Raw genomic sequence first — 22,507 nt, forward strand, 5'->3', positions numbered from 1 at the left:
ACCCGACTACCTCTCAACCAATATTTTTAAACTTGTAGCTTGACCTGTAAAATATTTTGCGAGTAATTTAATACCAAATTAAAATTCAAATACGGTATGCAAAAACAAACACATGTGACCTTAATACAGATTATTTCACATAAAGTTGTTGTGACCTTTAAAATACAGATTATTTCACATAAAGTTGTTGATCGGTCGGAAAGAGCAATCTGACTTTTTTGGGGGCCAAATAGTGAGAAAAATAGTCTTAAGTTTGCCACTCATGTATTCTAAACAATAATTAGTACGACACATAATTAGTGCGAAGTTTTGACGGATCCATTTGAAATCATGAATCAGAAAAATGGTCTTTAAAGTTAAGTTTTATGTGCATGATCCAGATCTGCATGATCTTTAACAGTCCGAGTCAAAATTAGCAAGGTTCTTTTTTCACATTCTTCTTTGCGTAAAATCTGAATTCTGAACTCCTCATTTTGCATAACTGATATGTACAGCATTTTCTTCTTGATGAGTCGCCATTGATGAGTTGCTATTCCTGCCGCATTCGGATCCCTTTTCAATAGCATCTGAAAGCAAATTGAACATAAAGTTACAAATTAAATAAGCTTACACATTTGGTAGTTTTCTGAAACAACTGAAAGAAATATTTGGTGTCATCAACAAGAAATTCAGGATAATCAAGAGTATATGGTTGGGCAGGTATTTCCACATTATTTTTTTAGAATTTAGAATCCATCAGGGAAGAATCCATTACCTGTTTTTTTTTTCTCCCAGATTGACCCAAAATACATTTTCGAAGCTCTCAAGCATGCCTAGTTCTCAAGTACCGTAACTATTTCTATTAAAGGTATGATAGGCAAACCTTAGTTAACACATTTGCTATACTCATGCAGCCAAATTGGTCCAAAAATACAATACAAATTTTACATACAGCACGGGTATACATAGAAAATTAAAAGAAAAGATTTTTCAAGGAAACCTGCATAAATATGTACGGTGCGTACGTTACCGTACCGTAATACTTCAATGAATAACAATGCAATAAATGTACTTATCTTACCATTGCTAATTAATATTTATCAGTCCATATGAAACAAGTTTGGTAAATTAGATAGTGTCATTCAGTTTACGCTTTCTCAGATTAGGTGTCCATTTTCTATCTTGCTCCATCACTTGCAAGACATTTTGATATAAATGAATTATAGGGGGGCAAAGATTTTTGGCAGGCCAAAAGGGGGGGCAAGCATTTTTGGCAGGTCGAAAGGGGGGCAAGCAATTTTGGCACAGATATTTTGGGCACCGTTTCTATATTACGCCCTAAAAAGGCGTAGGAAAACATTAAGAACACGTTCAAATATGCAAAATTTCCAGCTCGCTGCGCTAGCATTATATGTTAAGACAATTTAAGGTTTTAAATTCGGGGTCCCCAAAATCTTGTATGTGTAAGGGGGGGGGGCAAAGATTTTTTGGCACGTCAAAAGGGGGGGGGGCAAAGGGTTTTTGGCACGGCCAAAGGGGGGCAAGCGACTTTTGGCAGACCATTTTGAGAATTCACCCCCCCCCGGTACACATAATTATTGCACCTGCACCCCTAACCTGAGAAAGCGTAAACTGAATGATACTACCTAATTTACCAAACTTGTATCATATATGGACTGATAAATAAAAAGCAATGGTAAAAGTACATTTATTACATTGTTATTCATAAGGCAGCCACAGTGATGTGCAGTATAACGTAATGAAAACTAAATAGCTGCCTGATTTATTTGTCATTAAGTTAAAACACCTACCATGCACAAACTTCAAGCTTGTAGTGCGCGATGGACCCATTTTCCATGCAGAAACGGCTGTAAATAGAGAAACATGCACATGGCAGCTATTATTATAACGTCAAATATGTCTGAAAATAGCTGCCTTTGTGATTAGTTCAAATGGATTTGCATTTTATTGAGTATTGTCTGAGATTTGAAGTACTATAAAAACTTTCACTAAAGGCAGCTATTAATGTGTGTGTATAACTGTATACATAATACAATAGCTGCCAGCCGGACTTTAGCTGCCGGTTGCCTCTGTCCGAACTTTAAGCTCACGTGGACCCCCTTCCCGACCTCCGATTGAATTTAAATTTGGAGGGATGATTTTCTAGTTAAATGGTACAGTTTGACACTAGGAGCAAAAATATGGTTGAAATGAGGGGCACTTGATGCACCCTAACTGGTACAGACTACAGTGATACATGTAGTGATGTACTGTAGTCATGTGTATAAGTAGAAGTATAGGTAAGCTTAAAATACATTTTTAAATTTTCAAAAATGTTGACTGTATACTTACCATGTGCTTTATCCAGTACATACAGCATCCGATGATGCAGTTTAGTCTTAAATTGATTGGTACTCAGTAGCAGCATGAACAGCCAAAACTAAAATCTTACTCCATTGTCCCACCATGCTGCATGCATTCATGATTCACGTCACACTGCAGTGCAGTCATAAGATTCGTTTACTATACAATAGCTCAAGCCTGTCCACCGAATCACACATTGTATATAATGTTCATGACTAGATGATATTGATGCATTCCTCCGTTGGCATGACAGACTGGCTTTAAGCTTTTAAAACGAAAATTGAACCGTTAAAATTCAAATCCACCACCACAAGCTGCCATTTTCTTTTTCTTCTTCTGAATGGAAGTTCCTCCTTTATGTAGGAGCACCGAAACAAGAAATTCCCTTGGTTTAATGGTTAGCTGCATTAGCCCAGTGCATTAATGCCCTGTTAGTAATAGGGGCTGTCATTTTTTCCCGAATGGGGTGGGGTCGTGAAAATACTGGGGGGGTCATAATGTTTATGCCAAAATGGGAGGGGGTCATAATTTATTTACACCAAAAATAGGAGTTAATTAAAATATTTATCATGAAGAGCGCAAAATTTTGTCCATGTTCCGCTCCCTTTCCTGACACTTACTAGGCCTATAAATGTTTTTGCACGCTTCACGCCTTAGTTCAGACAATGGATTGAGTCTGCGTGGGCAGAAGGGGGGGTCATATAAATTTTCACCACGAGATTGTAAAAATTCTGATAGCACATCACTCAGCAAGACGGCTCTTAGGAATGATCCGTTTTTCATCTCGAGCTTATAGCTATAAACTAGTAATGCCATCCTTAAAAATTATGTAAATCATAATGAGTAGGCCCGGCCAGCTCTTCCGATGATGCCTCAAAGCAACTTAATTCATGAGACTTCCTGGAGCTGGTCCCTACACGGTCCCTGCCTGACGGGGGAAAATTTATAAGTGAAGGTATGTGCCTACTGGCATCACGAAGTAGGGGCCTATCGGTACAAAATATTGGGGGCAGGGGTCATTGGGTATAGATATCAAATAAGGGGTTATTGGCTAGAAAATGTTGAAAAATTGAGCAAAATTCTATTTCATTGTTCAAAATTTTCCAAATTTCAATACAAATTTGCTGAAATAAGAGAATTTGAAAGTTGCTGCATTATTTTGTGGCATTGTGGTGATACCATTCTAGAAAAAGGGGGTCATTGGGTAGTCAAAAAGAGGGGTCATCGGGTATGACTTTTTCAAAAAAAGGGGCCAAATAGGGGCCAATTGACAGGCACATAATACTGTCACTTCTAAAGTTGAGTGCCCCCGGCCTGGACACACCAGAAGCATACTGACCGGGGACAGGAGGAAGGTGGAACAAGTTTGCTCCATCTGGCTCGAAATACTGGGACAAAATTGCAATGACCAAAAATCGTAATTACTTTGATCTGGCTGCCTCAAAAATGGAGCAAAATCCTATTTCTTGTTCAAAATTTTCCAAATTTCAATGCAAATTTGCTGAAATAAGAGAATTTGAAAGTTGCTGCATTATGTTGTGGCATTTTAGTGATACCATTCTAGAAAAAGGGGGTCATTGGGTAGTCGCAACTAAAAAAGGGGTCATTGGGTAGCCGCACCTAAAAGAGGGGTATGACTTTTTGAAAAAAGGAGTCATCGGGTATAGTCAACTTCAAAAGAGGGCCTATTGACAGGCACATACTATCACTTCTAAAGTTGAGTGCCCCCGGCCTGGACACACCAAAAAAAACAGTAAGAGTCCCACGTTACATCGCATGGTAAAAAGTGAAAAGAACGATGTTTTAATATAAAATAATTCACTGACGTTTTGTACGAAACGTCAGTGAATTATTTTATATTAAAACATTGTTGAACAACGCCTTTTTGTTCAGTTTCTTTTCACATTATACAAAGCCTTATATCATGTCAGATCTTGATCTTATGTCTTGATATGTAGTTTCAATAAACCATGATAAACAGTAAATATTCTATGCGGTCATTAAATTCATATTCTCTACTGATCATGATGTTTGATTCTAAAAATTCAATGATGCTAAAAAAAGATAAAACAATGTTTCATTTTACAATGTACATGCATTTGGTCAGTAAAATGTATAAGTTGGATTTGACACAATTTTGACACAATGAAATTATTAACAAAATGGCTAAGTAAAATTTGACACAAATTTGACACAATGAAATTATCATGAAAATGACTAAGTAAAATTTGACACCAATTTGACATACAAAAATTTTTCTGAGTTGGATTTGACATAATTTTGACACACTGAAATTATCAGGAAAATGACTAAGTAAATTTTGACACAAATTTGACATACAAAAAAATTTTTAAGTCAAATTTGACACAGATTTGACACAATTTTGACACAAATTTGACCCTCATACTTTTCATTTGATAATCTAAGTTAAATTTGACATAGTTTTGACATACTTCAATTTTTTTGACACATATTTGATACAATCAAATATATGTCAAAATCTATTTGACATAGTTTTGATATATCAAATTTGTATCAACATGCCATTTAACATATTTTTGATATACTTTTGATATATATTTGACATAAAAATTTCTGCGTGGGTGGTCAAGATTGACCCGCGGTGACCAGTGACGCACTTTAGCAACAAAAGCGCCATTTTCAATGGGTTTAGGTGCAACTTTTGAATGGGGGTCTTTTTATTCAAAGGGTCACCATGACAACAAATTTTGGGCTATTAAGATAAATGATGCATCAGAATTTGCAGAACAAACCTGGGTTTCCTTTTGCTATTTAAATTTTAAATTTTGATGCATAGATTTTGAGTTATTATCTCATAATAAGGGAGTAATTACTTTTTGGTAGATGTTTACAGTTACGATCAAATGAAAAATATAATTAATATCAAATGACATGTATTATTATTTCGTTTCAGTTGTGAACACAGCAGATTATACAGCGACAGCCAGTAGTGACTATATTTCTTTTCAGAACGAACCCGTAAAGTTCATGCCTGCCGCGACTAATGCTACAGTTAGCCTGAGTATTGTTGATGACGTAATTATAGAACCGGATGAGAGTCTTGTGGTGTATATTGCAATTCAAGTAAACGGTGAAATGTATCATAAATCGTTTACGTACATCACTATAACAGACAATGATGTTTAAAATCACTTTTGAGCCGGGCAAATAAAAGCTAAGGCGAAGCGTCCAAACAAATCCCTTTTGTGACAGGGAAATCCCTTTTCGAATCCTTTGGAGAAATCCTTATATTTTCGAGGAATCATCAAAATTTGTGTATGTTGATATGGGTATGGGTAGCGGCTGGAAGGCCTCGAATCCCTTAGCTTGACATTGAGTTCAAGTTATACAACATAATAGCCACTTGAGATGGTCAGATACCCCAATTAGAGCTATTGTTATCAAGTGGCTGTAAAACCAGCTCCCGAGGAGCAGTGCTATTGATCGTGACTACAAGGGCCTATCTATGTTTGCAATCGATAATGGGCTATTTTCAGTGCGTGTATGAAATAGTTTAACAAACTAACTAAAAATATGGAATTTTGCGTGTTATCATTATCATAATCGAAATCTACATGAAAAATAGCGACAAAAAGCCCAAACATGCTTATGTGTCGTAAATAATAGGCCTACATTGTACATCAAATAAAATTCAGAGTGAAACTTGTGGCAAAATAGTGATATCGATCTTCTTCATGCACTATGCGTCGCCCATTGTGATCTCTCAAGTGGCACTCGATGATCGTAAATAATCAATTCCCGACATGACATGATGCAGTCATGTCTACAGTAGAATTCACCTCGACCTTTGCAGGAATTAAACCCCATTAAAAGCTATTACACCAAGATAACACTCATTGAAACAGCTCAACTGATTAAATCGGATCTTCTCTGGCTGTGCACATGTGTCTGTTTTATATGTGCGATATAGCAATGAGCTGCTATAATACAGCTTCAGTTGGGTAACCGATTATAAAGGAAACGCAAGGAAACAATGGTAGTGGACCTTTGTTCACGAAATGAGACAATGGCCTGCTTTTTGTTAACCAGCATTCTTGAAAATGAGCAACATAATGATTGTTGACTTAACACGGTTTGGAAATAATTTCTTCATATTTTTGGTGTTATCTGTCGTTTACATATCCTTCCTAAAACACAAAAGTGCGACCCTTTGTCAATCACCTACAGTACTCAATTTCGGCATACTATATAAGAAACTCATCATGATGATTGCCAGAGAATAGTTTAAATGTAGCTTGTACAATTTTTTTGTGGCATCCTTCAGAAGTGAGTGGTCCGATACCAGTATTTTCGGTCAAATCTCCATTCAATTAACACGGGGAGTTGGCTAGCTATGCCTTGCCCTCACTCATATTTCACAAAAGTGCGACTATTTCTGAACATCTAACCTAGCTGTAATTTTAGGTCATGTTAGAGAAATATATTTGCTAGAAGTTTGGAGAATAAGTTAAATATTGGCTGGTTATTTTTCACACCGTGATGTTAACTAGGCAAGTGCCCATTCTTCCAACATACATCATTTGTAGAGGTCACGCTTCAATGGTGAGAGCACTGTGTATTGTGTATAGGAAAACGGACAGTAACTGCAGTATGAATGAAAATCTCAAGTAGTCATAATTGGTTCGATAACGGATTTCTCGGTCGAATCTTCAAAGGTGGTGAGGATTCGTATCAAGTCGTACAGCAAAAACTTCTTTTTGAATGCCCTAGATTGTTTTCATGTCTGTTACGCCAAAGGGATTTGACAAAGGGATTTCCCTTTTACAAAAGGGATTTGTTTGGACGCTTCGCCTAAACAGAAGTAAAACAAAGAAGGACACACATTACAAAACCAGGTCTCTTAAAACGAGGTGCAGTATTATTTTGAAGGTGTATGAATTTAGCTGTATGACTCTGCTGTTGTATTAGCTGTTTACCATTATTTAAAATGGTAGTCAAAATATTAAAATTTTGAAAAAAATAGTGATCTTAAAGTTTTGGAAGGTAATAAGTTGTGTCAACTTTGTAACACAAATTAGCCTCAGAGGCGCTAAGGCTTTTACATAGTATCTTTATTGCATCTCTCTATCTAGGGGTGAAATGGGGAGCTGTTAGGAATATTGTATATTGAAGGCAGCATAAATGTGTGAGCATGCCTTGGGCATTGTTTGGCAGGTGACATGTTCTAACGACAGCCAACATTTATTATTTTTTATTTATTTATCTTTACTCCTCAAATAATAAAACTAGAATTTGTTCCAATTTTAATACGACCCCTATGTTTCCTACGAGGGGTCGAAGGTCATAATGGGACAAAAGTTTTAAATTTGTTCTATAATGTTGTGATATACCTCAAATTGTTCCTCTCATTGATAGGAATACAAAGGCAATTGACATATACCATTTGGGTGCTCAGTTCATGAGTTGTTACAGAGTAAAGTAGGTCAAATGTCAAATAGCTCATGCACAGCGGTTACATTGTCAAAATGCATTTATTAAAACGTAACTTGTCTCAAATTATTCCTCTCTGCAAACGAAATAGGAAAATAAATTGCTTGTGCAATTTATAACCTCAAGATGAGACTAGTTTCAATGAAATTGGACCATTTCTAAAATTTGACCTCTGTGTATGGAATTTTTAATTATGCTGTAACCCATGAACGAAGCACCGTAGAACAAAATGACGTTTTGACCTTTTTTATTGCTAGCAATGGGATTGACAATTTGATATTATATTACAACATTGTCAAGTTTTGGACCCATTGTAAACTTCATGGCCCCTTGGAGATCAGTACCAGATACTGAAGGGGCTACCCTGGTTAAAGAAAGATTAAATACATAAATAGACCTATCGTGGGAAGCATAGGGGGCGGATGGATCCAATTCTAGTTTTATTATTTGAGGTGAAAGAATGCCAAACACATTGGCTCCACTAATGTAGCACAATAACACCCAAACACGCAGCACCATGTATTGATAATATTAAAAAAGATATTATGCGATTTATAGTTTGCATAATTTCAATGTCCGCATCAACTGAAATTTTGAAAATAAAGTTTTTTTTGTGGATATTTATTCACTCTTACAAAAAGGTTCCATGTATGTAGAAACTTTTAGTTCTACAAACGATTAAAAGATTTTGGTGCAGCCGAAAGCCGAAAGCCGTGTATTTAAGACAAAATAACACATTATCCATGAAATTGTAATTTATATAATTACAGTTTATAAATTAGCTACATTTATTTGAACGGGGCTGTTGGTTTCTTTTTTTTTTTTTGCCAAAAAAATGGGGTTCTGCAAAGGCGAGAAGGAACCTATACGTAAGGTCGTGTAAATGCCAGAAAAAAGAACCATTTTAGGGTTCATATAATTCTCTAGAACCACTGTCCTGTATGTAAAACCAATAGAACGTTTTTCTAAGAGTGTTGAGGCATACCATAAACAGAGGGTGCTTAAATCACGAAAATTAATACACCAAATGTACGCTAAATGATCACCATCAATTTGCACTAACTGTAATATCAATGAACGCAATCTTGTAAAGTAAAAATAGTGTGTATTCAAAATTCTTACTTGTATGTGGAAATAAGTCATAATATACGATTTCTGTCAGTTGTTTATTTTGCCAATAGCATCATTTTCTGGTACTATTTAATCACAATTCCACACAGTATGTTATTTTTACAAAGTGACAAAATAATATTAATAATGACGGTCACGAAAGTTTTAAGCCGAAATACTGAGATGAAAAGAAAGAAAAGCACACTTACTATTTCGCTCGATTAACCGCGGAGATTTGTCATCGTAATTGCAATAATTAGACAAAAACTACTATTTACGTACAGAGACAACAAATTTGACTGGTTCCAATATGTTAAAACATTAGGGTTAAAAGAAAAATATTTAAAGATATCGTATATTATGGCCTTCAATTTGAGTGGTGAAAGTGAGTAGAGTATATTTTAAGCGTGTTCCAAGAGTAAGTTTTAACTTCAGTAAAAAAAAAATCCCCCAGCTATATTAATTTTTATAAGAATTCATCACGAAATATACATATAATAAACACGGTGATTATTTACTTTTAAATATTAATGACACTATTAACCAAAACTAGGTTTGTACTGGATACAAATATAGCATTGATGATTTTTCCTTCACGAACGGAAAACCAACCTTTTATCTACGATGCTTGTGTATATTATTTGAGTCTCGCTTCGTTTTAGGGTGAAGTATTTAGGGCCTGATCTTAGTCGTTGAGACTCATGGTAGCAGAACTATGACTAGTGAAGAAGATTCACTTTCAGTCATGATCAACCCATTATATAGTTCCGTGTGGAGGAGTTGGATGAACTCTATACCGGAAATATTGAGCTCGATGGTTCGATCCCCACCGCTTCTGATTGTCACCTGCTCTCTCAAATTGTTATAATGTCAGTTCGCTGTGCTGCTTAAGTGGCATATTTTCTAATTTCCTGCAGACGTGAAAGATGAAGGTCGGCCGCCATCAATAATATTTTGGGACATTGATAGGTTTTGACAACACTTTTCAATCACGACACTAAAAAATTCTCTGGAGCCCCCCGTTAAAAAATATGAACACCCCCTAAAAATCGCTCCAAAATCACCTAAAATATGTTTTAAAAAGCAGTTTTTCATCGCATTTCAAGGAAATATTGTAAGAAACTCCATAATTCAACAGGTCCCAAACAAATTGGCATTGAAAATACATATATTGGTGAATCTCCTCACAAATTTGCAGAAGCCAGCAATTTCATTAAGGTGGATTTTTCATAAACTCAATATAGCCATATTTTCAAAATGTCGAAAACGAGAAAAAATGCAAATTTTACCTAATTTCTAACTTAATTATTGCCTTTATTCAGGCTGAGTTTGATATGACCTTTTTAGATAAACATTTCCCATCCTTTGACTATAGGAAAATGCTTTTTTTATTGTGAAATCTTTTTCCAATTTATTATGAGGGGTCTTTAAAATATTATATAACATCAGTATGTAGATTATTAATAACAACTGAGTGCAAGTTTTTACCTAGAAGTGACTTTTTAATGTCCAAATATCCCATTTTTGGCTGTATTTGGTCAATAATTTACATTCATATATGCCTACATACATGGCGCTACCTAACGGCGCGCGTGATTGTTTGAGACTAAACAACGGCGATATGGCCCAGCGTTTAGGACCGGCTGATCTGCGTAGGGATTTCAGTTGGAGAAATAATGGTATATGATGAAGAAATAGTATAGTATCACAAAATGTTCTGGTATAAGCGTGGTTTTCATGAATGAATCCCTAAATTAAATTTGATGATGCGTGAGAATTTGTTAGATTTTACTACATCCACTTGGTCCCATTACCATTTGGTACAATAACCATTTGGTCCTATTTACCATTTAGAGCAAAATCCAATAGTCTAGGGACCGTTCACAAACACTTGTGGGGGGGGGGGCTGATGCAAATCGCGAAAATTTTTCGGGGCCACCCCTTTACAGACCTTAAAGGCCCCTCCCCTTTTTGACATGAAAATTATGGGTCAACCCCATAGAAACCTATTTCGTTTTAAAGTTTGGAGTGACAGATAACTCATACTGGCCCATGTCCCATGCCTGTGGCACCCCTGGTGATGCATGATGAGCCTATACCGGTTATATTATTTATATACCTTGTAAAGACCGGAAAAGAAGAACAAATAGCCCGGCAAAATGTCACTTTCAATACATGCAGGCCGCATGTCTTCTTCTTAATTTTTTGGGTACACTATATTTGATGAATGTAGTATGTTTATACATGTGCCCGTCTCATTTACATATATTTACAGCCCGTAACCAGTTGTAGACGATTTTTTTTGATGAATTGGCAAATACACGACATAGTATTAGAATATAACTGGTTATTAGACCATACGGCCAGATTGTTAATAATACTAGAATTTACGCGGTTCATAATTAAGGTGGCCCCCACCCAAAGGTGTGTAAACAACAAATAATATGCAATATGTTAATAAGCTCATTAATATCAATAAAATATATGCAAATAACATGACACAAAACTATCCAGCACATCAGGCCACCATATACTACATGTATCACAAGACCAAGTTAGAAGATGATCGGTTGTTGCGTTTAAGCTGTAGAGTGGATTGATGAAAATGTAAGCAAAATATGCAAATTAGCTGATCAATATTCATAAATATCACAAAACTATACAGCTTATCAGGCCACCATATCCAATCACCAAACCAAGTTTGAAATTTATCGGTTATTGCGTTTAAGCAGCAGAGTGGATGAATGAAAATATAGGCAAAATATGCAAATAAGCTAATTAATATTCATTGATATACAAATAACATGACACAAACTATACAGCACACCAGGCCACCATATCCAATCACCAAATCAAGTTTGAAGTTGATCGGTTATTGCGTTTAAGCTGCAGAGTGAATTAATGAAAATGTAGCTGCAAAATGTAGGCAAAATATGCAAATAAGCTCATTAATATTCATAAATATGCCAATAACATGACAGAAAACTATACAGCACATCAAGCTACCATGACTAATCATCAAACCAAGTTTGAAGTTGATAGGTTATTACGTTTAAGCTGCACAGTGGATTAATGAATTTGCTTCCGCCCGGACAGCCAAACAAAGAAACAAAGAAACAAACAACCAGTCAACCATTTGGATGATAACATAAGCCCCACATATATGTGGGGGCCAAAAATATTAGACCAAATGGTTATTAGTCTATATGGTCAGTAGACATACTGGTTAATGGACCAAACAATATTATACTAAATGGACATTAGACTATATGATTATTAGACGTGGTAATTAGCCTTTCTGGTACTAGACCTTTTGTATATACAGACTTGATATTTAGTATGGAATATTTTTTGCAAAATTCCAAGACTGGTCTGGAAGGGGTCTGCATAAACCGCACGGGCTAAATATTAATCAGGGTGTGTCGGGAGATGGTGTAACATAATTTTTTGACAGAAAATGTGCTTTCCAAATTCCATTAGTTTACATTATGGCGCTCATAATGTAGTGAATTATCCTAAAATTGCGGTTTTAAGGAGACTGAATTGGATTTTTGTGGGGGTAAAATTTCTGAATTTGAGCAACATCATTCTGTTATTATCAAATTTATTGAGGTTTAAGGTGATGTTTACTGAACCTTAATACCAATAAGTGTTCATCAGAACTGAAATGCACTTGTAATTGACCAGTTTTGAAAGTGGGAGGAGCTTTAAAAATATGGCTCTTAAAAGTTTGAATGGCCCCTTACAATCTTACTGTACACAAAGAAGCAGCGTGAGTTCATTGGACAACCAGAAATCCGCGCAGTTGTTTTTGTACCATAAGTTTATAACATTTGACCCCCGGGGGGTCATTTAAACTTTCTGAGTACGTACCACTTTTAAGAGCCATATTTTAATCTCTTCCCATGTTCAAAAATGTGTACAAAGTGTATTTCAAATGTGATAAATGCCAATTGCTGACGAAATTTAGGAAATATCACCTCAAACCCCTATACATTTGATTTTGATAATAACAGAACAATTTTGCATAAAGTCCGAAATTCCAGTCCAGTCCTCGAATTTTGCAAGAAAATATTCCATACTAAATGTCAAGTCTGTAGATAAAATGGGTATTAGACCAAATGGTATTAGACCAAATGGCAATAGATCTGACACCTGATAAAGTCCCCGAATGCGTGAGTCTCACGCTCAATGAGATATTGTAAACGTACATCATTACATGTACATATTCACATTCAATTTTAGACAATGCTTGAAGTACCTGTACATGTTATTTGATAGATAACTCATATTATCAAATTCGCCTTTGAAAAGAAATGAAAATTCCATTGCATTGGTAGTAGATATTATATGAAGTATGGCGTGGTGTTTGTTTTGTTTTGTTATAAATGTGTTGTTGTTTTTGCCTGATCTAACAGTTAACTAAATATTAGTCAATTTTATTTTAAATATGATTTATTACCTAAACAGTGTAATGTTGGTTGCAAATTCCACTTTCGAAAATATGTTTAAAGACACAAATTCCTTGGAAAAAACAAATTCCATTAAAAAAAACACATTCTGTTATTAGAAACATATTTCTAAAATCAGCAATCAAAATAAATATCATATCAATCTAGGAAACCTGAGTTTCATATCATTAGTTAGCAGGGAGATTTATGCAAATTCCATGAAAATTAACAAATTCCACTATAATAAAAGAGCAAAATCCACATGAAAATAGTTATCAAACTTAAATCAATAATAACCTTGGTTGAGAATTGAAGCCGTATTGTGAATGTAAAATAATTAGTATGATTATACATTGGAAAACGTTAATTGAAAAAAAAAAAAAAAAAGCAAAAAACGGAAAATCCGCCAAAATCAACAAACTCCCCTGCAGTATAGGAAAAAAGTCCCACGCTAATTTAAACATATTTCAGAAGTACAACATGTTGGTTATATTATCCAAAAGGTTTGATCCAATGTTAGCCTGAATATAGCAGAAAATGTGATTTGAAAATGCTCTTTTTCGCTACTTTCAAAATTATGAAAAATCCTGTTTTTGCCCAAATTCCACGATGATATTACGTAATTATATCAAAAGAAATAAATTTTTCTGAATAGGTCATCTTATAAAGCATAGTTCAATTCCAATATGTTCAACTTTCTGTCAGACCCAGGTTATTTCAAAGGACATTTTCATGATGTCAAATGTTGTTCATTTTAAGCTGTATCAATTCTGAGGCAGGTCAAAAGAGGGCCAATTTTAGGGGGTCATGGAATTTCCCCAGAAGTCACCTGATTTTTTTTACTATCATAGTTGTGAACCATCTGACCTAGCTAGACTACATACCAAATATCATTGGATTTGGCTGACCTTCATCTTTCAGCTTTGTGTACAGGCCACATGGTGCTTAGAAAATATTCCACTTAAGTTGTGTCCTTTTCATCCTAGAATTAAATTTTGCGTATCTCGTCTCGTAGTGCACAGCATTTATTTTAAAATTCATTAATATTCGACTAAAAATGATGCGTCCACTTACTTTTGATATATCCTGCTCTCGAATGCACATGTAAAACTTTTGTTAGAAGTCGTTACATTAGGGTTCATTTCAATATTTTCGTAAGGATTCTAATTGTGTTACAATATTTGATTTGCATACTCTGTTCTCTTTCCTCAAGTTGAAAGCAATTTTTCGTAATCATCAACAAAATTAAACGACAATTACTGAAACTACTGTAAGTAAATTGTGAACATTCGTTATATTTTAGAGAATACACTGTTACCTTTCCTTTCCAAGCGGTATCCAGTCATGAAGGTACGTACCTCATTTATCAAGAATAAAAATGGACCTTTTCATTTTTTGTATGCAAATGGAAAGGATCAATAAAAGGACCAGAACATTCTAAATATCTCATCTATAGAGGTTGTTTTCGTTGTTAAATATTGAATACATATTTGGCATGGATATATTCTGCACAGTAAAATGTATATTTTGTACATTTATTTTAGCCCTCACTAATTCAAATAATTTTGAAGCCGAAAATCAGCATAAAAGAAATACACTTGAGTGGCCTTTATGACACGTTTATTTAGTTTTGTTGTTCGAATTAGAATTACCTATTTGCAGTGAACACTAGTATGAAGTATTACTTTAAACATGATTTTTTCTCGAAGTGGACCAGAAAAAGTTCATTTTTTAAGTTAAAAGTTAAAAAAAAAAAAAAAAAAAAAAATAGGAATCAGTGCACACATGCTATATGCATGGGTGCTGTATAATATTATACCATGGATCAGTGCACTACATCACAATATATGCTGTATTGCTGTATAATATTATACCAGCATCAGTGCATGCACACATGCTATGCATGGGTGCTGTATAATATTTGTGTTGGGGTTCGGACATAGAGTTAGAGTTTATCGACGACGACGACGTCATCGTCTACCGACGCGCGCAAAGGCGGCGCGGAAGCGGAACGATGGGAGTTATACGCGTTTCGTGATTTTTGCTGGACGCGTCTCTGTCGTCTCGCTTTCGACGTTATTCTAGCCGTACGCTTTTGTCATTTCGCGACGTCGGGCGTCGACTTCAAAATTAGGTTAGGGTTTAGAATTAGGGACGGCTATACGTTAGAAGTACATAACGGATTTAGGGTTATTGCGATGGTTAGATTAGGGGTATGATTGTGGGTGTAATTTTAGGGCACCCCCCCCCCCCCATTTATAAAACATTCTTCCATTTAGACAACATGGGATATTTTTAGCATGCAATAAGAAGATCCGTTGTGCAAAATCACAGGTCCATTGCAATGCAAACAGACAATGTAAACAGCTAGCCCTCATTTCATATTCATAACCTTGGATTAAGGGTGTAAATTACAAAAGGTGTTACATAACAAGCATCTATATGGCCATGCAGAATCATAGGTTATGTGTGTACTGTAGTACATTGTAGCATTGGGAAATTTACCTACTGAATAGAATGCTAAAATGCACAAAAATTAAATGAACATCTGGGAAAAGTTAAATTATATTTTTTTAAAATTAAATGCAGGCTTTTTGCTAATCAATGGTTCGTTGGATGTGTTCGCCATCTCACGATGCGTCGCAAATTACAAATAATTGACGCGTTATTTCAAACGGCATGCGTATTTAGCCGATAAAATTCGGTATGCATAAAATTTCATTTTAAAAAGGCTTAATCTTGTATATGTTGTTGCTACCCTATGGCGATTACAGATATGGCAATGGCATGCATGCGCTCAGCTACATGCAGTTTCGGTCAAAGAAGAACGGCACTTGTTTACATTTTGAGAGCGTGCACAGTGTAAACACGGACGTGTGTTTCTGATCGGTGATTCAATCGTCTGACAATCATAACAACATACGCGGTAATCTGATTGGCCGATTAAGCGTCAAAATGTCGCTCATTAACAGGGCGCTTGCGTCAATCTGAGTAAGGGACTGCCGTTCTTCTCTGAAACTGAGTGTGGTTCAACATGCATGCACGTACATGTATGTCATGTATGTATGTGTACTGTGTAAGTAAGCTTAAACAAATTTGTGTGTACTCACTTCATCAAAATTGAATTCACTATAAATCCATTATAACTTGACTTCGACGAAAATATGTAATTGAATCAGGCCTTATAGTTAAATATATAGACATAGCCTTTCAAGCACATGACACTGTTCACTTTCAAGTTTCAACTCTTATTATTGATAAAACCGCCACTTCGCAATAGATAGGATGTCGCCATTCTTATTTGATTTGTTTTTCTTGTTGCACACCACTATACATGCAAAAATCCTCATTGAACGACATGTTCATATTGATGATTTTGTCAATGCTGATGGGAACTTCAAATGAAATTTGGTATCAAAATAAAGCTATTCATAAGTGATAATGTTATTATATTATCTGTATACCATGCTAATCATCAACTTCTTTTAACCCTCAACCTTACAACCCCCCCCCCACCCCACCCCCATTTTTTTCCCCATTAAATCAACCTGGTGTGGTTCTCAGAATAAAACACTGAGTTTGGAGTTTGATTCGAACCCGATTTGGTGGTGTGTAAAATCAAGATTTGTTCAAGTCTACTCACCACATACTCACAACAAGTATGCATTTCTCAATGGGCTAACTTTTTAGCCTGATTACAAGTTTGTCCTTTTTAAGCAACAATTTCTCATTCAATTAAAGCATCAAAATAAATTGCATATTTTTATGAAACAATATGGACTTTTCATAGTCCGTTTCGAAAAAAAATCCTCTTTTTATTCAACGTTGGCTGAAATTACTCAATAAAACGGAGGCCACAAGTTGATTTGAATTAAATAAGTTCAACAAATTATGTATGAGTGATAGAATAGAGTATGCAGCTTTATTTGAACACACGAAGAAGCTTTGCCAAAAACATTGAACCACAACCTCCCTGCAAACACAAAACATTTTCGACATCATTCGCAAAAGGTTAAAAAAGGTTGCCTGAAAACGTAAAATGCCGGGTTATATAAAGTGTATATATAGGGTATAGCGTTTTCATAACATTCAAAAACGTTCTGTGATAACCTACTACAAATATTCTATTTTACAACATTTGGAAAACATTTAAAAAATATTTTTGTAATGTGTTATCATACATAACCCGACATTTAATGTTATGCAAACATTTTGACCAAAACCAAAAATCCAAAATATAACCTGTGAAAAACGTTTTAAAACGTTTTGTGTTTGCTGGGCTAGCGATAATGCGGTAGTAAATGCGTTTTATTAGGCGAAAAAAATAGCACATACGATAATTTCTAAAGAATCTCATTCATTGTTATTATTAAAAGTCTAGTATTACAGCCAAAAAAGACCGACATCTCATAATTAGATGATATTTAAGGTATTGATGATGGTCAAATATATTACCTGAAGTTGTTTCTCAACAAAGGTTGGAACTAGTAGACAGGAATTAATTATCAAGTACAGATTATACAAAATCGTCTGTTAAATGTAAATTTTTTACATTTGTACAATATTATAGTAGACTGGATGATATGTGTTTCTGTAAAGAAGTTGAGGCATTTTTAGTAGAAGTTGGGAACCACTTTTGACCCAAAGAGGTCATTGTCATTTTGAAATGACATAATTATGACCATTTAAAAATGGCCATAATTATGATTAAACTATAGCATGTAAATTGGCAAATTTGAAATCAGTACATTGACAGTAACATCAGTGGTTTCCAATTTCTAGCTTAATGCTGGTTAACCAAATTAGCAGCCCCACTCCAATGTTCTCCTTCAAAGCAGTGGCGTATCCAGGGGGTCGGGTGGAGGGATGCCACCATAGAATTTTTCAGGGATAAAATGGACGGCAAAGAGTAAAGTATCATTAAAATGACTAAAATGGGACAAAAATGACAGATGGGGAAGAAAATTTGGCTTTGCTCCTCGAAAGTAAGATTCTGGCTACGTCCCTGCATTAGTAGTATGCTCAGAAGTTTTTTGAAGCCCAGTTAATATTTTAGAAAAATGCCATTAGGTTAAAAGTTAAGAGGTTATCAACATCTTGTCCTCCCACAACCGTAAAATCACTGGCGTGAGACCGTTAATAATTAATCAGTAGCTATTTTTGTGAGCCAAGTAAAAATACAGATGCGCAAAGTCATCTTTCCTCTATAATTTCAGCCATCCCTTTTTAAACGTCTAACGAGAGGTATGTCCTGCCTGAAGATGTCAACCTGTGCAATTCCACTTGATGATTCAAATCAATCACACGATTGCTAAACAACTCTGCAAGACGTTCCGTCACAAGCAAGTGCTTTTACTATTGTGGGAGGACAAGATGTTGAATCATCTTTCAACTGTTTACTTAACTAAATAGATAAATAAATGAACAAATAAATAAATAAATGAATAAATAAGCAAATAAACAAATTAATATTGTCAGAACAGATTATACAAAAGTGTATGTAAAATGTGAATTGTTTACATTTGTACAATATTATAATAGACAAGATGATATGTGCTACTATAAAGTTGATGCATTTTAGTAGAAGCTGGGAGCCACTTTTGACCCAATGAGGTCATTGTCATTATTATGATCATTTAAAAATGACCATAATTATGACCAAACTATAGCATGTAAATTGGCAAAATGGAAATCAGTACCTCGACAGTAACATCAGTGGTTTCCAATTTCGAGCTTAATCCTGGTTAACTAAATTAACAGCCTCATTCCCACTTTTCTCATCAGAGCATTGACGTGTCCAGGGGGTCGAGGGGATGCCACCACATAATTTTTCAGGGATGAAATGGGGACGGCAAAGAGTTATGTATCATTAAAATGATTACCGTAAATGGGACGTCCCTGCATCAAAAACGCGATTTTGGCATTAGTAGAATGCTCAGAAGTTTTTTGAAGCCCCCGTTAATATTTTAGATCAGAGATATGTTTAGCTTTAATATAATTATTATATGGTATGCGCCGCTGAGATGTCTTATTTTGCATCTAATTTCCAAACGGTTAACTAAAAACTTTCTGGATTTAGTCATACAGTGCGTACCAAAATAAAGAAAGCAGTTTGAAAAATGCCATTAGGTTAAAAGGTTATTTGGTCAAAATGCTCTGTCTAGTTGATAGCTGCATCAACATCTTGTCTTCCCACAACTGTAAAATCACTGGCGTGAGACCATTAATAATGACTTAGTTGCTATTTTTGTGAGCCGAGTAAAAATACAGATGCGCAAAGTCAATTAAAATCATTGAAAATCACATGTTTCACCACTTTATTTACTGTAATTGACAATCTTAGTCTTCTACATGGCCACCATTCCTCTAATTTCAGCTCTCACTTTTTAAACGTCTAGCGAGAGGTATGTCCTGCCTGAAGATGTCAACCTGTGCAATTCCACTTGATGATTCAAATCAATCACACGATTGCTAAACAATTCTGCAAGACGTTCCGTCACAAGCCATTGCTTTTACTGTTGTGGGAGGACAAGATGTTGAATAATCTTTCAACTGTTTACTTTAACTAAATATATAAATAAATGAGCAAATAAATGAATAAATAAATAAATAAGCAAATAATCAAATTAATATTTTCAATATCTCGGTTCAAGTCTTTCGTATTCGATAACATAAACAGTTTTTTTTACGGATTTTGTAACTCCAGACTGTAAGTTCTAGACTTGATGGACTTGCTGAACAGGGACCCATTAAGTGCCTGAAAACGTGACACGTCAAATAACATATTTGTGACCCCTTCCCACAAAACTCGATACATATAAAATTGTACTGTTTGTATAATATCTAAGTTTTGAAATGGCATCAAATGTATTTGTTTTTGTACCAGGTACATGTGTCAAGTTTCTTTTCGATATTTATTATTAAATGCAATAATGAGATATACATAATTTAATTTTCCGAAATACACAGCACTGGATAGGGATTAACAGCAATCAATATTTATTTCGTAAAAAAATCCTCTTAAATTGACATATTTTTACAATGTGCATCTTTTAGAGGCATTTATTTTAAATGATATCTGATTAACATGTTTCTATTGTTGACTCTGATATGCTTGCCCTTAAGGACTCGGATAGCGACGTTTTTACGTATAGTTTGTGGGACCTAAGAGCACACCAGATATATACTTAATACGAGGAACGTCCTTCTGATATCAAATGAATTTTTGAAATTCGCGATATAATACACATTTTATGGCAAATAATTAAAAATTAATATTTTTGAAATTTAACAGTCCTCGAAGTAAATTGTATAAATAATATATACTTTAAGTGTATGTAGCTGGGATGAAAAGCTGACGATCAATTGAAAATTTTGATCTTTCATATTGAAGATATAGATTTTTCCCCCAAAACCTGAAAATTGTTTTGGTATTCCAATTGGGTGCAATATAAGTTAGGACATTACAAATATGTCACAACAGCAGATTTGAAAATAATTAGTCAAATTCATTTTCAAAGAGCATACATAATGTCCTTTCATTCAGAAATGAAGGTAAATATTGTATGCAGGTCTTATCCCCCCATGTTGCTGGTTTTTGTGTGCTAATAGCGCCATCTCTCTTTCACATCTAGCGCGCTGGCAACAAAATCCAATTTCTAATCCGAACAATCATGACATATAACCTGTTACTACTCCCTATTCCAGAAAAATTTTGGGATTAAACAAATATTATTAACTTCTGCCAAATAAAACACAGCTTAATCCTAATTATTCATTTAGTTCTAACTGGTAATACAAGTTAAATTTCACTATTGGGCAAAATTTATGAATTAAGGGCCAAAAACATGCATTTTTAGGGTGTTTTTCGCATAATGTGACAACCAAATCTACACTCTCAGAACATTGGATAAAAAATGAATGGGCAGAAAACAGTTGGTTAAAAAATGCCCAACAATGGTTAAGATTCTTGAAGTTGGGCAAAATACAGTTTAATACATGGTTGGTCAAACCTGTTAATATGGTATTTACACAATGTTGGTTAAAAGTTAACCAACCTTGGTAGAAAACATCCTTTTCCCGCCAATAAAGTTGGGCAAAGTATGGTTTTGCCCAACCATGGTCACATGGTGTTCCTTTGCGAACTGTGATTAGTCATTGTGTAGAAAAAAAATGCATTTCAGAAAACAAGATGGCCGATATGAGTGGCTTGCTGCAAAGCTGTGGATCGGGGTCTTCAAGATCTGTTGGAGACATTTGAAGGTAGGAAATTATATTATAAAGTATATCATTTCATCGGGTATAACACTTAGTTTAAGTGTGTGCGAGGCCGAGACTATGAGCAAGACTTACGATGCTTTATCGACGACAACTACCACCACAACCGGTAAGTGGTGGTAGCTGGCGTCGATAAAGCATTGTAAGTCTTGCTCACAGTCTGGCCTTGCACACACTTAAACTAAGTGTTATACCGATAAAATGTTTATAATATAATTTCCTACCTTCAAATGTCTCAATTGGTTAAAATATGAACAATGAAATGAACTTCCCATTCATAGTGTTTAACCAACTATTGGTTATATTTTGCCCATTTTGCCCAACATGCTTTGCCCAACTGGTTGGTTACCGTAATGTTAACCAGTAGTTGGTCAATGTTTTTAACCAACATGTGGTTATAATGTTAACCAACCCAGGTTGGTTAACAATATAACCAACTGTTGGGCTGTTCACCTGTAAATACATGGTTGGTTAAAATTTTAACCAAGTTGGTTAAAATTGTTAACCAATGTTCTGAGAGTGTAAATATTTGTACGAAGTCTAATTTCAATTTATGCATTCTAATTTTTGGAAAACACATGTTTCATTCTTATAACCAATCACTTAAAGTTACACAAAAAGTGAAAATTTGAGCAAAATTTCCACATATACTCAATATTTTAGATGCTTAGACTTGTATCAAGTTTTTGTGACTCGATTGTCAGTAAACATGCCAATACACGTTTTTGGGCCCTTTTTCAAGAAATTTATAAAATAGTAAACCTTTTTCTTTTATCTCCAGTTAGTACTAAATGAATGATTAGGATTGAACTACGTTTCATTTCGCAGAACGTGATAATATTTTTTAATCCCAA

The sequence above is a fragment of the Amphiura filiformis genome, chromosome 14, assembly GCF_039555335.1.
Source record: "Amphiura filiformis chromosome 14, Afil_fr2py, whole genome shotgun sequence".
Taxonomy (NCBI): Eukaryota; Metazoa; Echinodermata; class Ophiuroidea; order Amphilepidida; family Amphiuridae; genus Amphiura; species Amphiura filiformis.